We start from the raw sequence: 8427 nt of genomic DNA, 5'->3' as shown, positions 1-8427 counted from the left end.
AAAAGAATCCTCTTTCATGCAGGAGCTCGGGGAGCTCAAACACAGATTAGTGCCCATTTTGAGTTTATGCAAAGTGTCCTTCAAGGATTCGATCTTAGCCCTTCTTATAGGAGAGCACTCATTATTACTCATGGGTGCCTGGAAGAAGTCTAAGTGAGGTCTCTTGGTAAACTCATACTTTAAAAAGGCAAACTGTGGCATTTTATTAGTTTTTGCTTATTTCTTTCCAATGATCAGTCTTAGTACTTAGAGATATTTATCAGACATCTTTGTTTTGAGCAAGACAAAAATAACGTGAGAACAAAATGAGATAGCAAGTAGCATAATACCAAGCAGGATCCGCTGGGATCAAGTCTGGAGTTCCAGAGCACAACCCCAGGAGCAGAGAAAAGATACTCTCTGGTGTCCTCTTGCCATCTCTCAGTTAAGTACAGTTGCTAAAACCTTGTTAACAACTCGAAGTGGACAATGTAAGTGAGAGTTCTAGTTTTCAGTCACTATAACTTCTTTTTTTCCCTTGTGTTGCAAGAAAATGTCAGTCACATCTTAGTCAAGTTGCTTATGTTTTTCCTCTCTTGATTCCCATCCAACTCCAAACCCGTTTTTCCCTTCGGCCTGCCTGTCTGAAAATACATTAGGAGTTCTGGCCACGGAAGAAAGTTCCTAGGATATGAAGAAAAATGGAGCTGTTCCTTATGGATCTAATAACATTTCCTCAAGTCTAGTTGATTTCAGCAGACATTCATTGGAAAAATTATCGGAACTGTTGCAGCAAGGGTTATTTGGAAATTGACAGTGAAAACAGGAACTATTTATCAGGTCAAATTCTATTCTAGTTTCCTTTGCCTCTGCCTGGCGTTTAGTTTTACAAATGAGTCTGATAGTCTGTCTGTCAGACAGAGTTATTATTCCATTAGTGTCTTACTTTTCTTTCACTTTTTTCTTTTGTTATTTTTAAAATAAAATTCAATCTTAAATTACATTAATATTGTATTTAATAAACAAATCGTGATAGCCCACCTTTATGGGCTATAACATGATTTTTTAATATAAATGTTGCATGGTCAAATCAAGGTAATTGACCTCTCACTTCTTTTGCCTATCACTTTCTATGGTAGGACATTTGAAATGTCTGATTCCAGTTGCGAAATACAAAATATATTATTTTGGTTTCTGCCCAATTGGCTGTGCAATGGATGGCAAAATGTTTTCTTTCCATCCGCACCCTTTGACCAACATCTTCCATTGGTCCCTACTTCCCCAAGGCTCTTGATAACCACCAGATTCTTTGTTTCTTAATTACCAAGGTATCTTGGGTAGGAAACAGTACCACTCAGGTAAACCTCCCTCAGCTATAAATACTTGTCCTGTATTTAGACTTGACCCTGCATATACTGAGCAGCTGGTTGGCAATGGCTGTCTTGTTGTTATCTGAATTTGGAGAAGACTGTTTTTTTCCCCAAATACTGACAATTAAAAGAAAAGAAAACCTTTGGGAGGCTATCGTGGGGGTACTGGATTTATTTGGACTGAATAAGAAAGTGGTGTTCCCGGCCGTGTATTTAGAATTGCACTGTCAAATTTATCTTCTCACCTGTTGTTGCTGTACACATTAGTTATTCTTGCTGAGAAATGGTGGTGCCTCTCCTTCCAAAGGCTTAGTAAACACTTTTGTATTGGCCCCGGGAGCCTCCTCCCACCCATCACGATGAGTTCCTATGCCCTCTTCCCACACAGAATCTCATGATACAATCACATGTCTTCTCATACTTACCTTTGCTCTTGATGCCTAGCATCATGTGGGAAGGGTTTGTGACATTGTTGCCATTGCAGACATGTCCTCATATTTGGTAAAGTTGGGATCACAAAGCAGTACTCTATTTTTAATCTTTTTCTCTGCCTGTGTTGATATTCCCCTAATATTCAGGGCCCTCCCTAGGAGGTTCCCAACATCTACTTTAAAGGTCCTTTAATGACAAATGAGGGTACTTACTGTGCTTTCTTTAGCCGCCTAATCCCTCCAAGGACCTAGACTCATACCCAGCATGTTGAAAGTATGTGTGGTTCCAGTTTCCCAGCACAACAGCAGCACAGTCCTGGACTCTGTACAGCCACGTCTATCTTGAACAAATGTTGTTTCTTGGAAAGACACTAATGCTAACATTTCATTGTATGCTATAATTACTGAAAGGGATCCTGTGTGTGTTCATTGCTGGAGACCATGTGGATCAGGCACCAATCTTGGGTTTATACTCTGGTGAGTGAAACTGGAAGTTCCATTTCTGTCCTATGCCTTCTTCCTGGAGACACCCCAGTAGAGCAAGCACTGATTTTCTCTGTTCCAGAAGCCATTGTCATTCTTTTTGAGATCTGAATTTGCCCTCGGAGCAGTTGTAACTGAACTAAGCCTGAGAAATGCTCGAGAGAGCCATCCTGCCTGAATGTGGAATGTTCTCCAAAGATTCTGAGATGGTCCTTGAGTAGAGTGCTTCGGTGCCCAGTGTCATCCGAAGGAGAAGGAAGCATGGCCTTGTCAGAGCAATATGAATTTCTTTTGTGTGTATGTATGTGCACGTTTGTATGCAGATGCATATGTGTGTACATGTATGTGGAGGTCAGAAGGTGACACTGGGTGACCTCCTCTGTAACTCCCCACCTTATAATTCTTTTAGGGGAGAAAGGGTTTACTTGGCCTTATAGTTCCAGAGGGGACACAGTCTATCCTGTTGAGGAAGACACAGTGGCAGGGGCAGGAAGCCAATCTGGCTGTCAGGAAGCAGAAACCTCCGTGTTGTTTAGTTGTTTATTTATTGATTTAAGTTCTAGATTTTTTTCTATGCTTTTAATTTAAATTTTTAATTGTTTTGAGAATTTTATATATAAGACCTGTGTTTACATCACTTCTACCCTTCCCTCTCATCCCTCCAATTCCTTCCAAGTCTCCCCCAATTCCTTCTCAAGTTCATGGTCTCTTTTGTAATTATTATTGTTCTCTATCTATGTATCTATATCTATATGTATGTATGTATGTATATATATATATGTATGTATGTATGTGTCTGTCTGTATCTAATCTATGTATGTATCTGTCTGTCTGTCTCTCTATCTGTATCTAATCTATGCCTCAGCCCCTTTAGTGTTGCTCTTATTACATGTGTTCGAGAGACTACTTGGGATTGGATAGTCTCTAAGGAGTCTAGTCCTTGGAGGAAGCTGATTCTCTCTCTCTCAGCAGCCATTGATATGTCTATAGCTCTTTATCTAGGGTGGAACCAGGTGAATTTTCCCTGTCCACACTGGCGTGTTAACTGGTGTTGTCATTATGCAGATTTTGTCTAGGCAATTATATTGTTGAGATTTCATGGGTTCAGCATCCCTGTCATATCTAGAAGACATTATCTAGCAGCATGCATTCTGTTCTCTGGCACTTTCAACCTTTCTACTTCCTTTTCCCAGATGTTCCCTGAGCCTTAGGTATAGATTTGGTAGGTTAGTACATTGTAGATGCACCAGTTGTGGCTGGATGCCCCAGGTCACTTATTATCTGCATTTGAACAGCCGCAGATCCCGTAGTAGCCTCCTGCTGCAGAAATAAGTGGTGTTTGGATGAGGGGCAGTGAGAGTTACACCTACCTGCTTGTATTTAAGACTAGGTCTCTCATGGAACTTGGCACTCATTGGTTAGACCAGCTGGCCAGGGAGTAACAGGGGTCTGCCTGTGTCTCTCGGCCCCACCAATACAGAGGCACATGACCATGAACAGCTTTTTATGGGAGTGCTGGTGTCCAAACTCTGGTGCCCATGCTTACAGAACAGGCACATTACCACCGAGTCACCTCCCCTGCCCTGTAGTGTGAAGTTCTAGCGCTAATGGGACCCTCGCTCTCCTACCACAGTGAGAAAAATCCTGGCAATCGTGCTTTTTCAGCACCTTCGTGTGGTGTGACCTGCGCTGCCATCTGGACTCTAAAGCTGGGGTCTTTATCCACGCTTTGCCATTTATGAGCTCCACGCCCTTTCAAAAGGTCCTTAACTCCTTCTGGGCCTCACTTTAGTTCAACTGGGAGAGAGGATTCCTGTCTCTACATCTGGTGAGGTTTTTGCTGTGACTATGCGTCCATATTCTGATTTCTGAATCCTAGAGAAGGTTGTAAAATAAAAGTAAGTAAATTTGCACAAGGAATCTAGCAGTTCTCCTTGGGAGAAAGGGACCAAGATCTCAATCCCCAACTGCAAAGGCAGGTCACAGCAATCTTCATGGTGGAGTCGTGATGTGGACCATAAGTCTACCTGAAGGTGTCTGTCCCAGAACCAGAGTTGTCTGTGCTTCCGGTGAGCAATGCTAGGTCTTGTCTTGTTACAAAACAACAAAAGATTCTGCCTGGAGCTCAGAGCTTGCCCTTGAGGCTTTGGAGGGATACAAACATGCAGATCATTGCAGCTTCATGGCCCAAGTCACTTAATACAGAACTTTTTATAGTCTCAGACACATGCTAAGACCCTGCTCCGTTTAATTGCTGTTACTTATGATAATGTAGTCCTCTTTGGAAGCTTGCTGATGTATTTTACTGTTTGTTTGAACAAAGACTAATGTAGCCAAGACTGGCCTTGAACTTCTGACCCTCCTGTGTCTACCTCCCAAGTACTGGGATGGCAAGATGCACTACACTTTCGCTCAGGAAGCTTGTTCTTTTGAGGGAAGTCAATCAAAACAGAGGCTCCACGAACTAACTCTGTCACAAGTTGTGGCTCCCTTCCAGCACAAAGAGATGGAATATATATATTCCCTGAAAAACAGCACTTTAGCAAAGAAAGAACAAGATAACTCCAGATCGTATTGTACGGAATGTTTGGAGCCTGGAAATAAACATACGTCTTATCCATCATGCTTAGACATGTCCACTGTTGCAGCAATTGCTCTTGTTTGGGGGTGGCCTCTCCCTGCACATCTCAGACAGGCCTCAGTCCAGCGCCTCCAACCTCAGTCTCCTGAGAGCCAGGGTCACAGACATGCCGCCACTCCTGACTTTAAGAGGGTTCGCTCTTAATACTTCATCCTGAGTTCCAACAGAACCTCTGAGTCACTGCACCATGCAGTAACCTTCACGGCAGTGGTTCTCGGCCTTCCTAACATTGTGACCCTTTTATGCAGTTCTTCATGTTGTGGTGACCCCCCAACCATAAAATTATTTTCTTTGCTACTTCATAACTCTAATTTTGCTAATGTTATGAACTGTAATGTAAATTCTGTGTTTTCTGAAGGTCTTAGGCGACCCCTGTGAAAGGGTCCTTCGGTCCTCCCCAAAGGGGTCATGACACACAGGTTGAGAACCAATGCTTTACGGGATGGAAGCTGTCCACAAAGCCTTCATGGAGCTCTGGGTTGCTATTTAATGCTTGGTTCCCTCCAGCTCAGCAGACCTGGAATCTATCACTGTGCTGAGGAAGGCACTTAGAAGAGGAATTCTTATGACTCACCTAAGGTATTCTTTTCCAAAAAAAATAAAAAAATAAAAAAAATGAATGAATAAAAATGTGTGCTCGTGCTTGTGCTGATACAAAATGAGTGACCAGACAGTCTTCTACACATCCGTTCTCCTGGACAAAGCATAGAGGAAAACTCTTTGAGTATGTTCAGTGAAAGCATTTTGCCAGCTCACAACTTAGAAAAGAGATCGGGCTTACCATGGAAAGTGGCCCAGGACTCTTGGAGAAAACTCTGCAGGTGTGACAAGCATTCTTTTCTTTTATCAGTGCTCTCTGCTAAAGAAGATGCAGGCTGTGCCCTTTCTGAGGAATGAGGGGAAGTTCTGGTCACAGGAGGCCATCATTCCATAGGTACTTTTCCATTTTTTCTTTCTCTCTGTAACAGCAATCATTTCTCTTACGACGGCTGCCCTGGTTTCATTCTGTCGCTCTGATAAACCAAAAAGCAGCTCAGAAAGGAAAGGGCTGACTTGGCTTACACTTCAGGTCGTAATCCATCCCTGAAGGAAAGCAGGCCAGGAGCTCAAGACAGGAACCTGGAGATGAGAACCGTGAACCAACGGGGCTTTCTGGATTCTTTTTTTTTTTTTTTTTTTTTTGGTTTTTCGAGACAGGGTTTCTCTGTGTAGCTTTGCGCCTTTCCAGGAACTCACTTGGTAGCCCAGGCTGGCCTCGAACTCACAGAGATCCGCCTGGCTCTGCCTCCCGAGTGCTGGGATTAAAGGCATGCGCCACCACTGCCTGGCTCTCCTGGCATTCTTATATACCCTAAGTTCACCATCCTAGGAACGGTGCTGCCCACAGCGGCCTGGGGCCTGCCACGTGGATCATCAATCTAGACGATTCCTCACCAACATGGCCACAGGCCAATCTGATTGAGAAAACTCTGCAGTTGAGGTCCTCTCTTCCTCAGTGACTCTAGGTTGTATGAAGTCAATAATAAAACCCAGCATGGACACTCGCCTTATTTCCTAAAGACTTTAAGGATACAATATAGCTGGGTGTGTTGGTAGACATCTATAGTCCCAGGACTTGGGAGACTGAAGCAGGAAGATCAGGAGGTCAATGCCAGCCTGGGCTAAAATAATGGGTTCAAGGCTAGCTTAGATTTTATAAGTCTCTCTCTCTCTCTCTCTCTCTCTCTCTCTCTCTCTCTCTCTCTCTCTCTCTCTCTCAAAGCAGCATAAATGTGGACTAAAGAGAAAAAAAGTGAAAGCAATAAGGCCAAGTTAGCTATAGAAAATCCATTCCTGTGCTATAACAATTCTGAGTGTCCTAGTGACCAGAACTAAAAGGAAAAAAATCTCATTTGTCTGGTTACCTGTTTGAAAAGAAAAATGAAGGTTCTCAGGAATAGCTCCATTCTCCTTCCTACACAGAACAGAATTGAGTTTTCTTAGCTACTCATAAAAAAGGTGTTTGGAACTCTGATGATTCAGTTTCTCCATACGGACTGCCATTGAGTTGTATAGGCCTGCTTTGTATAATGGCCTTCATTGGTACCATGCCAAAGTCCATTTCTATAAAGGAAGAGAAATAAGTTCCAGGTAGTCATCCATTCTCAGCGTTTATTGTCACTGAATGCATATGAAGCATGGAGCTCCACAGAGCTAGAGGTCACCTCTGATGAGCAACAGGGCACAGCTCTGCTTAGCAGGTGCCTAAGTACAAAGCCATAGGCTCCAGACCAGTTCCCCTAGCTAGGCAAAGACAACATTGCCATAGCCATAGAAAAAGGGAGCTCAAAGCATGAAGCAGAAGAAAGACCATCATGCCTCTGGAACAAGCACCTCAAAGAAGAGGCAGAAAATTTTAAGGAGGGGAAAAAATTAATAGTGATTTTATTACCTTAACTGCTTGTCACACTTTTGCATATTTCTATTTAAAAAAAAAAAAAAACTTCTCATGGGTAATGTTAACACCACCAGGGTGTGCATACAAATTCATTCCATTTTTCACTTAACTAAGCAGCATAAAATAGGTTATTACATTTTATATTACCAGAACGTGCAGGGTGCTATGATATAATCTTCACCGTGCTTCAGACCTTCCATAAAGTATGTCATATGCCACATGCCACAAGTAAGGGATGCCTTAGGAAATTAGGCAAAGAGGCTGCTTGGCGAGATTAGAATCAGTACAGGGATGGGCAGGATGGTAGGAGGGGAGACCTGAGTATGGGGGAGACTCAGGCCAAACCGAATCAGAAGGGAAAGCATCTGCAGGAATTTACACCAAGCTGAGAAGCCTAGGGGTATGAGGACTCAATTATGTGTGTCTGGAGACAGAACAAGTGTGCCTCCTGAGACAATTTTGAAAAGACTAAGTATGTGCAAGATCTGCCCTTTCATCCAAGGTAAAATTAGAGCAGCCACTGGTAGTGATAATAGGTGATGTGACTTTCTAAGATTTCTCCCCTTTTCAAAGCAGTTTTTTTAGAAGCCACTTTGGTCATGGTCAAGAACTTCTCTTATCTCTTTCTTTGGAAGGGGGGTGGGCAAAAAAGAATTTTAATTACAAAAAGAGATATGGCGCTTGCTTTTGAACTAGTTCTCCCATGTAAGTGCCCAAATATCTCCCCTTACTTTATTCCATTTTCTCTCTGGCCTACCCCGAAGTCAAGAATTTCTGATTCCTTAATATAACAACAAATTCACTGAAAGCATGTCTTAAAAAGAAGTTTACTTTATTTTTTGTATGTTTGAATATTGTGCCTGCATGTATGTATCTATACAATGCATATGCTTGGGGAATCCAGAAGAGGACATTGGATCCCCAGGTACTGAAGTTACAGATAGCTATCACCCACCTGACATGGGTGTTGGGCCATCTCTTCAGCCACAGATATGAGAATTATTAATTAATTGTGTGTGTGTGTGTGTGTGTGGTGCTGGCATCGGACTCAGATTCTTCTGGATACAAGTCAAGCAAACACTCTAC

This window comes from Peromyscus leucopus, chromosome 1, assembly GCF_004664715.2.
Source record: "Peromyscus leucopus breed LL Stock chromosome 1, UCI_PerLeu_2.1, whole genome shotgun sequence".
NCBI lineage: Eukaryota > Metazoa > Chordata > Mammalia > Rodentia > Cricetidae > Peromyscus > Peromyscus leucopus.
The sequence above is the reverse complement of the archived record's forward strand: the minus strand, read 5'-3'. Positions refer to the sequence as shown.